The 12,599-nt window shown below is 46.1% G+C and overlaps 1 protein-coding gene across 9 annotated transcripts in view; it reads left to right on the top strand.

Annotated features, from left to right (window-relative positions):
- SLC7A1 (solute carrier family 7 member 1) overlaps window positions 1–12,599 on the top strand; it is a 79,192-nt gene that overhangs the window by 28,262 nt on the left and 38,331 nt on the right. For 8 of the 9 annotated variants that reach the window (XM_014843845.3, XM_014843841.3, XM_014843843.3 and 5 more), the window contains one exon: window positions 9,181–9,279. The exons of the other annotated variant lie outside the window; for it this stretch is intronic. The gene's annotated coding sequence lies outside the window, so the exon portion shown is untranslated. The remainder of the gene's footprint in view (window positions 1–9,180; window positions 9,280–12,599) is intronic. 9 annotated transcript variants of the gene reach the window in all.

Raw genomic sequence — 12,599 nt, 5'->3', positions numbered from 1 at the left:
GGTTATGTATCTAGGAGTGGAATTGCTGGGTCATGTGGTAACTTTGTGTTTAATTTTTTGAGGAATCTTCTTAGTTGTTTTTTGAATTATAAGTATTTTTTATTGTATTTCTAAAATGTACGTTTCAGTGGCATTAGGTACTTTCACATTGTTGCGTAATCATCACCACATTGCTCCTTGTAGGTTTTGATGAAACAATCAACACCATCTCTTGGGCACCAGAAAGGGGAAGTAACTTTGACTTTGACTTGGCAAAGGGGTGGATTAACAATAAGCCAACTCACTACCTTTTGAGAGCTAGATTGTCTGAAGGGTCCTTGGCCCAAAACTATAGGGTCTGTCTCAGCATAGATGCTACTGCTTTAAAAAATCTTGGTTCAGAGGGGTGGGGTGGGGGGTAACTTGAAGAGGCTGCCCAAGAACTGGGAGTAGGGGAAATAGTCAGGTGGGCTGCTGCCTGCATTCTGGGGAGAGCCCGCTGGGCGCGTTGGAGAGACCCCATCCACTCGAGGGCACACTGCATGAGCACCAAGAGCCTTATTTTCCTGGTGGGTCGACAGATCTAACTGGGCCCTGGCAGGTGGCATAGGGGAATCTTGAGTATAAAAGACTGTGGGTTATATTTACAGAGTCTAGGAAGAGTATACAAGTGTGGGGCCAAATGTATGTGTATTTTTAGGGGAAACCACCTTAGAGCTGGACGAGGTCTTGAAGAAGGTTGGCCTAGACCATGGACAGCAGAGCCGACTTCAGCTCCCTCCGCCCATCTCGTGGCAGCCTGGTCCCCTCGCTCTCCTCTCCGGACCCGTCTGCACTCTCCTGTGCCTCCCGCTTCCGTGTTACTCAGCCCTGTCTGCAGAGTGCTGGCCTTCCTCCCTCAGCCTCACCAAGCCTTCACCTTGGCTGCCTTCTCCCTGGACCACTCCTGGGTCGTTTGGTTCTGCCCTGAAATTCCCCCAAGCCTCCTTTCTGTTGCTCATTTTGCAGAAAACCCTGCAGTTTTTGTGTTGTATTCATGTGTTTCTGAGTAGCTCTCTCACCTTCTCAACAATGCATCACCTCCTCACTGACAAAGACTGTGTTCTGTTAAACTCTCGGGGTTAAGTCACCGGCAGACAGAAACGTCCAATGTCCAGATTCAGGGTGGGCGTCACAGTCTATCCCAGCAGCTCATTAAGGAGATCATTCTTAAAATATTGACAAACCAGGTAATTAAGAGCTGATTTTTCACACGTCAAATAATTCTTCACTAAACCGGAGGATTTCTTTAAATAGCAGCTCCCCCTGGCTGCTTTTATCTATTTGTGTAGCTCATTAGCTATTTGGCAGCAAAATTTCAAAATGCCAGCCAGGAGCCAGTGCAGTTGAAGAGCAATTTATGAAATGAAGAGAAAGTATTTCTGAAATTGTCATTTATTCAGAGAAACTCTACAAGAGTGTATTTATTTTTAAAAGTGCTTAATATATTTATATGCATAATCTCAATTTATTTTTTTAAAGCAATTCTGTGAGCTCAACAGCATTTCCTCATTGGAGAAGTGAGGAAGTAGAGATTCAGAATAATTTGCCCAGGCTCATTCAGCTAGTCAGTGGTTGAGCAGGGAGTGAAACCAAAGTCGTCTTCAGAACCTCTGCCTCCTCATCCTGTTGCGTCTTACTGTGTTTGCTAAGTGGGAGGATTGTCCTCGTATCTAATTAAAGTGTTACTGTCATTATGCTGTGGCCCCATTGCCCTAGGAGACCTGTTATACATCTTATGTAGAGTTTCAGTAGTATTACAAATAATGGAGCATCAGAATGGATTTAGGGTTAGACGTGCTGAGGTTTGAGCCAAGACTCTGCTTTATGCCTACTTTAACAGCTGCTTTTCCAAATGTGAAGTGGGTGTGATAGCTGTGTAAACTTCAAAGGCTTGGTTTTGAGTATTAAATGATATTACACATTCATGCTTTATGAGAGGTCACTGGTACATAGTAGGCACTTAAATGTGAATGTTAGCCATTATTATTATTATCACTCAGCCCTGGTGGTCTAGTGGTTAAGATCTGGTGCTCTCACCACCGAGGCTCAGGTTCATTTCTGGGTCAGGGTACCACACCACAGTGTATTGATTGTCACACTGTGGTGACTGCGTGTTGCTGTGATGGGGAAAGCTATGCCAAATACCAGCTGGGTCACCCATGGTGGACAGGTTTCAGCAGAGCTTCCAGACTAAGACAGACTAGGAAGAAGGACAAGGGCACCCACTTCCGAAAAATTGGCCATGAAAACCCTGAGAATAGCAGCAGAGTGTTGTCTGATGCAATGCTGTAGAGGATGGCGCAGACAGACCCGGCAGGTTCCGCTCTGCAGTACACAGGGTCACTAGGATTTGGAGTCAACTCTACAGCACTAACAACAACAAAAATTACTATTATTGTCATTGGAGATATATCTGAGTTCAGATGTGTATTTATTGTTGCCAGACCAGAAGTGGGATTCTGAGGATAGCTGGTGAGAGCATTTAAATTGTAGGGAGGGACATGACGGAATGGAAAATCAATCTATTCTTCCATCTCTCCCCTTTCCTCCAGCACTGGTCCTCCCTTCCTCTTTCTCCCCACTATTTTCCTGCACGAATTATTTTTTCCTTTTACAATCGGAGAAGATTTCTGTGTTAGCTGGTTAGAGGATTTCTGTTAGCTGCATTAGTCCCTTTCAACTCTTAGAACTGACGATTCTGTTTTTCAAATTGTCAGGTGTTAAAAAATAAAGGCAGGCAGAGCGTTTCTGGGAAAGAAGCTGCCATCCTCACACGCTGACCACTGCCTCGCCTTTGTGGTCCTTCAGAACCACGCGGTCGAGGTGCCCTTCCCACTTAAACACTGAAACAGTGCATTTTTCATAACAAGAGGACTTTTCTCTAATGTGGCGATGGAGCCTTAACATCAGTCTAATTAGTTACCTTCTCTGAGCTTCTGGCCGTCATCTGTGAGGTGGGTCTGGGCGTCCTCCCTGGGGGCATCATGCGCAGTCACCGGGGGACACACGGTGCGTGCCCAGCACGGTTAGCTCCTTCCCTCTCAGGAAGCCCCATCCGCAGGCACGTCTCTCACGCTTGTGATCTCTGTATGGTACACACCGAGCGAATGGGTCTCCAGCTTCTGCGGGTATCGATTCACACTTAGAAATGAGAGCCTGGATTCAGAAGTGAAGCATGTCTTAGTCCACACTATGTTTTTTAGTCTTTTACTTTTTTCTTTCATCTGCTTGTCTCTTAGTTATTCTCAGTCCTGGTTTGGGGACATTGGGGTTCTCCAGGGATGTGGCAAGGTTTTGCTTTCTTGTGAATATGTGCTCATTTGCAGACACTATATGTAGATTTTTTTTTTTCAAAATAGTAATATATTATTTAAGAATAATTTTTAAACCAGTTCACCAGTTCACTTAAAAAAAATCTGTAGAACACTTTGCGGCCCACAGTCCCACACAGGAAGGCGGATTTTCTCCCCCTCGGTGCTGTCAGTAATTCTCTGCTGTGGGGGCCTGTTCTCTGGTGCCTCTACCCGCCAGGTGCCAACACCACCATTGCTCAACTGTGACATCTAAAAATGTCTCCAGACTTTGCCGAATGTCTCTTGGGGGAAAAATCACCCCTAGTTGAGAACCACTGCCCTTTGCCCTCTGACTCAGTACCTCCAGCCTCTCTTGCTGCCTCTCCTCTTGGAGCCATCGCCAGGAGGTTGAGGCCGGTGGGAGGATGGCCTTCGCTGGGCTGTTGCAGTGCACAGCAAAGGAGGAGTTCGTAGCCTTTTCCTGGAATATTCTGCATCTCGGAGGAAGGCTGAATCATCAAATTATGAGCCCAGTGGTCATTTCCTTGGTACAGAATGAGCTGGAATAATGTTAATTATTGAAGGGATGGGGGTAGGATAAATATATCTTGCTGTTATTTCCCTGACCGCATTTCCTTTAGAGTTTGTAATTTTTTCGCCCTAATAAATATTGTGGAACCAGAAATGTCTCTACAGATTGTGTGGTCCTTCAGACAGCTTTTATGTTTAAATGCTATTGCTGCCTCAGGGAGTGGACAGAAACTGGTGTGGGTCCCCAGTGAAGGTAGAATCAGGGTGGACATTAGAAATTGGAAGAAGAGGTGACATATTCACATTCTCAAATGGACACTCAAATCCATTCCTTGAGTTTGCCTGGGGAACCATTGAGTAACAGCTGAAAAACCCACTGTTGTCAGGTAAAAGGCAATCCATTATCATTGAGAAACTGGTAGCGAGACTGTTGTGCTGTCATAGAGCTGTGGAAGTCAGGACGTGTGGTGAGATGGAAGTGTCGGGGAACGTGATAGGTAAAAGTATTTTAGTGTCTGGTACCATCCAAGTTGGCTGCTTGCCGAGTATATTTCAGTTAACTCGAGTCTGGTCATTTCTAGATAAATCCAAAATATGGAGTTTCAGGACTGGAAGGCTACAGGACAGACGGGATCCCTCTCAAGTTCTCGTGGTCCAGAAGACCATTCGGAATGGCCAACTCTTAGTGTGTTGCAGGTGCAGCTGCTGTGCTGGTCATTCTTGCTGCAGCCCCTACTGCGTCCATTCTGCAGGCTCATAACGGATAGAGGGCCAGAAACTGAGAGTCTCTGAGGACGGTTTTGGATCCTTCGGTGGTGCCTGCAGGCCTGCCCCTGTGGTCCTGGGGCTCTTTCTGCATTTCGGGTTTTGATTCCATCATCCATCTCTTTCCTTGAACAGGGAGGCCATCCCAGTTAACTCCTTTGCAGAGCTGTGTAGCCTCTTGGCCCATGCTCCGTTTTAACAAACAAGTCTCGTGCTGAAATTTCAAAACTATTCATGCCAAAGAAAAGAATTTAATTATGATTTGCTCTTTTAAACCACAAATGCCCTCTTTCCAGGGTTCTGACACCCCGACTTATCCCCTTGGGAGCTGCTTTGGCTCTTCCATAGGAACTTGGTCATCCCGCAGGAGCTCTGTCGGAGTTCTTGGCGGAGTCAGTAGACCTAACAGAAATCCCCTGACTGCTTTGCACTGTGCTCCCCGTCTCTTCATTCCTCACAGTGCCCACAATCGCCAACCTTCTTGTGGGATGGAGCCCTGCTTGTGTAGTTGGGGCTCATCCTATTTCTAATTATTTCATGGAGTTGCTGTAGGAGATGAGAAGTACGCTACTTCCAGTTAATATTTCATCCATTCTTATTTTTCAAACTTGTTCCCAAAGGTCTAGTTAGTTTGCTGCTGCATCCCTGGTTTCTAGAACTGTATCTGCCACTCAAGACATTTGTGGAAGTAAGAACAGTGTAAAAACGCATTCACAGGCAAAGTAGCTATTTAAGTTGCCAAAAAAATTGGACATTATGTTTAACAAAATAAATTGAAAAACATTTTTCGTGGTTCCTATCAGTGTGTTTAATGGAAAGATCTAATTCCTTTTGATTTATAAATTGTTCAGTGGAAATATGGAAGCTGATGTTTTCAGGTTGTTTTATGTACATATTTCCATCAGTGCACTGGGTGTCCCTTATGATACAGAGCCACATGGGGTCAGAGTCACACCTGCAGAGTTCCTGTGTGCTCCTGGAAGCCTGTCAAGGGTGGTGCTGGAATGCTGCTGGCTGTATGTATGAAATAAATGAAATTGTATTCTTTAGGTATGAGGTGTATGTAGCATTCTCATTACTCTGTTTTTAAGAAGTGAATTTTCAAATCTGAAAAAACAGAATAAATCACTTGGAACATTCTTGGATTACTAATGAATTTATTTGCTATGTATTCCAAGCCTAGTAATCCTGATGAGTTCAGCCTGGATTAAGGTATGGCCTGCCTTTCTTTAGGACTTGTAAGTTGAGCATTAACTGCTTTCATGCCATGACAGGGAAATGTGCATAGAGCAAGAATCACTGTCAGGCTGCATCGTTCTGCCTGGAGGAGCAGGAGAGCAGCGTTCCTGACGTGGCACGTGTCAAGCTTGGCTGTGCTCCTTTCACGGGCAGCCCTTACAGCAGCAGCTCTTGAGCTGTTTGGTGTTGGAACCCCCTTACGCTGTTAAACACTATGGAGGACTCCGAGGGGCTTTTGCTTATGTGGGTTGTGTGTTTCCATATTTATCATATTGCAAATTAAAATTTAGAACAACTTGAAATATCTATGTATTAATCCATCTAGAAATAACAATAAATAATCTTAACATAAATAACATTTTTATGAAAAATGACTGTTTTCCAAAACAAAAAAACTTAATAGGAGTGGCATTGTTTTACATATTTACAAATCTCCTTAATGCTTAGCTTAGTAAAAGGCATTCTTCTGTCTGCTTATGCATCAGTTTCAATATGTTGTTTTAGTTATTTGAAGTATAGAAAGAAAATACGGCTTCAGATACATACTTGGAAAAGGAGGAGTGCTTTAGTGGCCTTTTCAGATAATTGTGGCTATTCCTTCGATACTACACAAAAACTCACAGGTGGTGGTGGGTTCCTCTGTGGGAACTGAAACCGTGTCAGTGAGGTTTCTGTTCTCTGAGACAACAGGGGCTTTTTTGTGCTGTGAATCAGCCCCCGACCCGTGTCCAGTTCTGTGTGGCTGCATTACCGTCTGAGTGAATCACACAGCCCTCCAGATGCTGACACATTTCATCATGCAGTATTTTTTTAAAAATTGCGTTTGTTAATATTACCACCAACATTGTCAGAAAACTCTTTAAGTTTTGGGAAGCTGTTGAGATTTTGGTAACAGATACACGGTTTCCCAAATTCTAATTTTTTTGCTTGAAAAAACTTTTTTGCTCAAATTTTATCATTGGCAACAAACTTTGTCAGTTGTTTTCCTTCTAGACTGTGCCCATTTAAGCCAGAGTTTTCTTCCTAAGGTACGGATCCGATCACGGCGCTTGGCTGTCCCTCGCTTCCCCCAGGAAGACAGCACAGCATTTCTGGCCACAAGGACAGTGATGGCTCTAAGGCTCCGCCTTCAGTCCCTGGCACTCTGACGGTTTCCAGACTTGTTTGAGGCCTCTCATTTTTTTGTTGTTGTTGTTTATTTGTCTTTTGGTGGCTTAAAACAGCACAAATTATCTTGCAGTTCTGGAGGTCGGAAGTTCAAAATAGGCCTCTGTGTGCTCAGATCTCAAGGAGTTGTCAGGGATGCGTTCCTTTCCCAAGGCTCAAGAGAACGCCCCATTTCTTTGTCTTTGCCAACTTCAGGAGGCTCCCTGCACTCCTTGGCTCGTGGTGCCCAACAGATGAAGCCAGCGGTGGCTGAGGGAGCCTTCACGTCGCATCCCTCTGACTCTGACTCTCCACTCCTTCTTCTGCCTTTTGAGGACCCTGGCGATTGCACTGTGCCCACCTCAGGAAGTCTTCCTGCCTCAGCGTCAGCTGACCACACCTTCATTCCTTCTGCAACCTTAATTCCTCCTTGTCACGTAACGTAACATAGTCACAGGTTCCTGAAATTAGGATTTGGACCGTTTTTTTCTGGAGGGGAATGCTGTTATTCGGGCTGAGGTCTATGTATTTTAACGTTCAGTTCCCATTCTCTGGAACACTTCCTTCCCCCTCTCCCCCATATATGTGGGATAAACTTGTCCTCTAAACATCCCCTCACTGCAAAAGCCTTTGCTGAAGTCTCCAGGTGGAGCCAATGGCTTTCTCTTCTGCCAAGACAGAGCCTCGCGTCTGGCTCACCACCTTGACACCATCTCGCAGTCGGGCATCTGCAGGTCTGTCTCCCCAATGGACTGTGGACCTGAGCCTTACTCATCTTCGTTTCTCTCAGTGTGCTTGTGGTACTTGGCACATAATAGAAAAATAGCAATATATTGACCGTTTTGGACATTTGATTATGGGCTGTATTTTAGATGCTGTTGAATGAACGTTCACTTTCTTTGGTGTGATAATGGCATTACAGTTCTGTATGAGCATGTCATTCTTGGGAGTTACCAAAATGCTTAGAGGTCTAGTGTCATGGTAGCTGTGGGTCACTACCAAATGGTTCGTGGGAAAAGGGTATATTTATATAAAGAAAGATAAAGCAAATATGTTAAATGTGGCAAAATATTAAATATTGGTAATTATAGATGAAGAGTATATGAATATTCATTTAAATTTCCTGTGGGTTTGGACATTTTTAAAATATAAATTGGAAAAGACAAAGATTTGTGTGGAATGAATGTGTGAATGGTTGGTCGGGGTGGAATTGGATTCTGATTGTTGGAAATCTGGTTTGCCGCTATTCCAGATATTAAAGCTGTAGCTGTTGGTTAACATCTTCATGTGCATTTTTGGCATAATGATAATCTTCTCTGCATTCACATTAGATGCAAATCATATTCGAGAAGCTTAATTAAACCTCTCTGGCTCCTGGGTGAATGTATGAGTATGTACAAAGTAGAAATGGTAAGATTGAGAAAACAAAGGACTTTATATATGCCACTCATCTAGAAGATTCTTCCTCGCATGCCCTCAGCAAAGAGTGACCGTTGCTGCATTCAGACTGTGGGCACCCCAGTCACTTGAACCCATTCCTTCTGGGGCTGCTGGCCACTCTACCAGGCACATCGTGACAGTGCACATCCTTCATTAAGAGCAATCCATGGCCCATCTGGAAGTCCTCACAGCAGGTGTGTGTCAGCTCGTGCAAGAGCCCTCCATCGAGAAACGGCCGATTCCACAGATCAGAGTCTGACCCTTTCTTGAAGGCACCAGCTAATGTGCTCTGCCCCTGCTGACCTCAGTTGTTAGTGCCAGGGTCAGGAGAGGATTCAGTCCTCTTTGGGGCCCCTAGCAAGGGCCTCAGCTCTCGCATCTCCACCTCTGTGCCCTAGATTTGTGGAAACAGCCTGTCTGGGAGATGCTTTTATCTCATCCGTATTTGAAATACATTCTTCCATTTGTAGGGCTGATGGGGTAGAACCTCTGGTTTGGAGGCCTAGGTCTAGTCCGGTTTCCCCGTCTTCTCGCCTGCTGAGTGGTGCTTTGCCTCATTCTTGCTCAGTGCCCTTGATGGGACCCTCACCTCCCCTGGCCGTTCATCCCCTCCTTGGTTGGTGTTACCGTTGGGATGTCGTTCCTGATGCTGAGCTGAGCGGAATCATTCTTCCCTCTAACAGCCACAGACTTGGAGGTTCTGGGGCCAAAGGAGATGGAGTCTAACCTCTTCCTTGCCTTTCAGGAGCCTGAAGCCCCTGTCCCATCTCTCCTGAGACGTCTGTGCTCCAAGACCCAGGTGATCCTTGGTGACGAGGTGACGAGTCCTCCCATCGTATTCCAGGTACAGTCTGCCCATCAGCACCAGAGCAGGATGGTCTTCTCTTTTGTGCTGGAATATGTTATTCATTAGGCCTGTAGTCAGTTCTTGGCTTTTTAAGTTACCTGAGAACTAAAGCCCTGACTTGCCATTTTTTAAAATTTGTAACTGTTGAGCTTTTTCAGACTCTGGCTCTTTAGTCCCCATCCACTCGTCAGAAAACAGGTTTGCCTTTCCACTTCAGTGGGCTCATTAACTTCCTACACTTCTTCAGACTCTTACCATCCTACAGATAGCAAGCCCTTCCGTACAAAGGGCCTTCCGTACAAAGGGCCGGTCGGCAGGGCACGCTGTGGAGAAGGATCTGTGCGCCTTCTTCCCCGCTCCTGGAGCAGATGCCCGGTGCTGTGTGGACTGCAGCGGCCGCTGGCTTGACTGATGCTGTGCGCGCAGTGCTGGTGATGCACTGAGCTGCCTTTCTGCCTTTGACTCTTGGAGTCTTTGCAGTTCTCAAGGTCAAGGGCTGGCTTCACTTGCCTTTCCGCTCCAAACTTTCCATCTTGTTCCTCTTCCTCTCACTCTTCTACCTTTCTCTCTTTTACTTAAGAATTCTCCTGAAGCTTCTTGCTCTTAGGTTTCAGTGCTGTAACAGTCTGCTGTAGGTCAGCGTATTTCAGGCTGGTCCTTGGGGCCCCAGAGTCCTGAGGGGGCACAGCGGCCAGACCAGGAGGGCAGAGGAATGTCGAGGCTAGTCAGTGGTGCTTGGTCTCCCCCCGCCGGTCCCCTTTTAGTAAGAGTAGCTCCAGTTTTATTTGATTCTTATATTTGGGTTTGGTGTAGGCTGTAGTTTGGGAAAACAGGGCTCTATTATCAATATACTTGAAAGCTATTGCTCCAGTTTTTTGATTAAAAACAGGTTCACTGAGTATGGAGACTTCATCGTTTTTGTCACTATTCTGTTCATCACAAAATTTTTTCAGTTGTGTGTATGTTTGTAGAAGAGCCTCATCTGACTTTTGGCCCTGCCCCTCACATTCTTACAGTCCTTTGGGGCCATTCCTGTTCTCAATTCTGAGTATGTGGCTATAGAGTATATAGCTTTATTAAGAACGCGCACATAATCAGGATCAGCAGCCCGTGCCAAGTCCTTCATGAGAAGGACTTTGTGGGGAAGAGAGCCAGTGACCTTTGCCACACGTAAGCATCTTTGAGCAGGCTGCCTTGAAATAAGGAGGGAGGAGGGGCTCCCCAGAGCTCCCCATTCCCGGGGAGGGTTGCAGTGATAAGTAAGTACCTTGTTTATGAGACTGTTGCAAGCTTGTGACTGTCAGAATCAAAGGTGCAGGGTTACCAGGTGCGCTTTCCCAAAGACAGCCAGTGAAACTAGATCCTTGCCAGCAGGGAGGTGGGAGGATGTCCCGTGTGGTGCCAGAAGCCATTGTAAGCCTGGAAGATCCTTTTCTTTCCTTCTTGTTGGCGCTTATTTAGTACAAGTGCTTGAGTTAGGGTGAGTTCATGGTGCGTTCATCCTCCTCGTGCTGCGACAGTCAGATGTGCCTCTGCTGCCTTAACAGACTGTCTTTGCGCCTTTTCCTCTGTTCCCCAATGCCGGGGCTTGCCGGGGTGAGTGTTCACGTCCAAGAGAATAGCCCGGGGCAGACTGTTCCATTTCTGGGGTCAGCATTGCTGTGACAGAACGTGGGGAAGCCCTCCGTGCTTCTCAGGTCTCGGCACAGGTCCCGAACCCTGTCTAAATCAGGGGAATTGACCACCCAGTGGACACCACCGTGACCCCGCAGATAGACACCAGGGGCCAAATGGTGATAGAGGTGGTGTGTCTCCTGGAGGCTTTTTGGTCTCTGCCACACTTGTTTGTGTTCTTTGGTTTATCATATTCTGTCTTCTCCCGCCACGAGGGCAGGGAGCTTTGTTGTTCCGGGTGTCAGCACCTAGAAGTGGGGAGGCACATGTCGGTGTGGAGTAAAGATGTGTTGAATGGATGGGTGGCCTCTTTAGTCTCCCTTTCCAGACCGAGGGCTCTGAAAGCAGGGACTGGCTAGCTCCTGTGACTCCTAGCAGAGTGGCACAGGGTAGATACACAACTTTCAAAAAATGAAATGATAGCCGTTTAATGTATGCCATTCTTCCAGAAGGAGGAAATCACTTTCAAATCATTCAGCCTTAATGAAGAAAAAATAGTTTCTGGTGAAGTAAAGGTTAACTCCACCATTGAAGCAAAGAAAGTTAAAGAATTATTGGGGCTCTGGTTTTTAGCTCCTTGAAGGTTTAAGGAGAGTGACTGCAGACTGACTGACTATCTCATGACTGTTTGGACCATGGATTAGTCATCTGTCGCTGCATGACAAATCGCCGCAGGCTTAGCAGCTTAAAATGACACACCTGTGTTTTCTTGCTGTCTCTGTGGTCAGGAGTCAGCACGGCTTAGCTGGGTGCAGCCTCAGGGTCTCACGGGGCTGCAGTCACGGTGTTGACCAGGGCTTAGTTCTCATCTGGAGGCTTGACTGGGGTAGAATCCACTTCCAAACTCCCTCAGGTTGTTGGCCAAATCCATTTCCTCCTGGCTGTAGGATTTAAGGCTGTAGCCTCTTGCTGGCTGCCCTGGAGGCCACATTCATTGCCACATGGGTTTTCCCAGCATGGTCCCTTACTTCATCAAGCTGGCAAGGAGAGTCTCCTGGCAAGACGGAGCCTTATGTAACATGACGTAATCACGGGAGTGACGTCCATCACCTTTGCTGTATTCTGTTGATTAGAAGCAAGTCCCAGTTCCTACTCACACCCAAGGGAACACCAAGAGGTGGGGGATCATGGGGCCACCATAGAGACTGTCCATCACAGGTCACCTTTCCTTGCTCCTTGTGAGGAGGGATTGAAAACTGGTTCCCATCTGCTGTCCATTTTTTAAAAAAAAGATTTTGTTCCTTTCTTTCTTCCACAATGATCCATGATTTAAAATCTATTAAAGGCTTTCGCTATAGCGTTAGAGGGTCCGTTTATCCTTCTAAGCAACGTGGATGTCCTGGTGCCCTCACCGACCCTGCTGGGCAGTGGATGGCTCCAGAGTACTCACTTGTGCTTTAGCAAAGTTTTGGGTGAAATTGCTTTTTGTGAGCTGCCTTAGAACCCAGCTATGGTTTTGTCATGTTGTTTGTGTGGAAAAATGTGGTCCTGAGTCTCAACGGACTGACTCATCAGTGAACGTCTAGACACAAAGATGTCCTCATAGTAGGTTTTCCCGTGGCAGTGGAGCGTGTGGAGAATATTATTTGGGGCATAAGTTGCAATGTTTACTTCCAGCCCTCGAGAGTTCCTTAAAAACAATA

This window comes from Equus asinus, chromosome 11 (genome assembly GCF_041296235.1).
Source record: "Equus asinus isolate D_3611 breed Donkey chromosome 11, EquAss-T2T_v2, whole genome shotgun sequence".
NCBI classification, from domain to species: domain Eukaryota; kingdom Metazoa; phylum Chordata; class Mammalia; order Perissodactyla; family Equidae; genus Equus; species Equus asinus.
The sequence above is the reverse complement of the archived record's forward strand: the minus strand, read 5'-3'. Positions and strand labels throughout refer to the sequence as shown.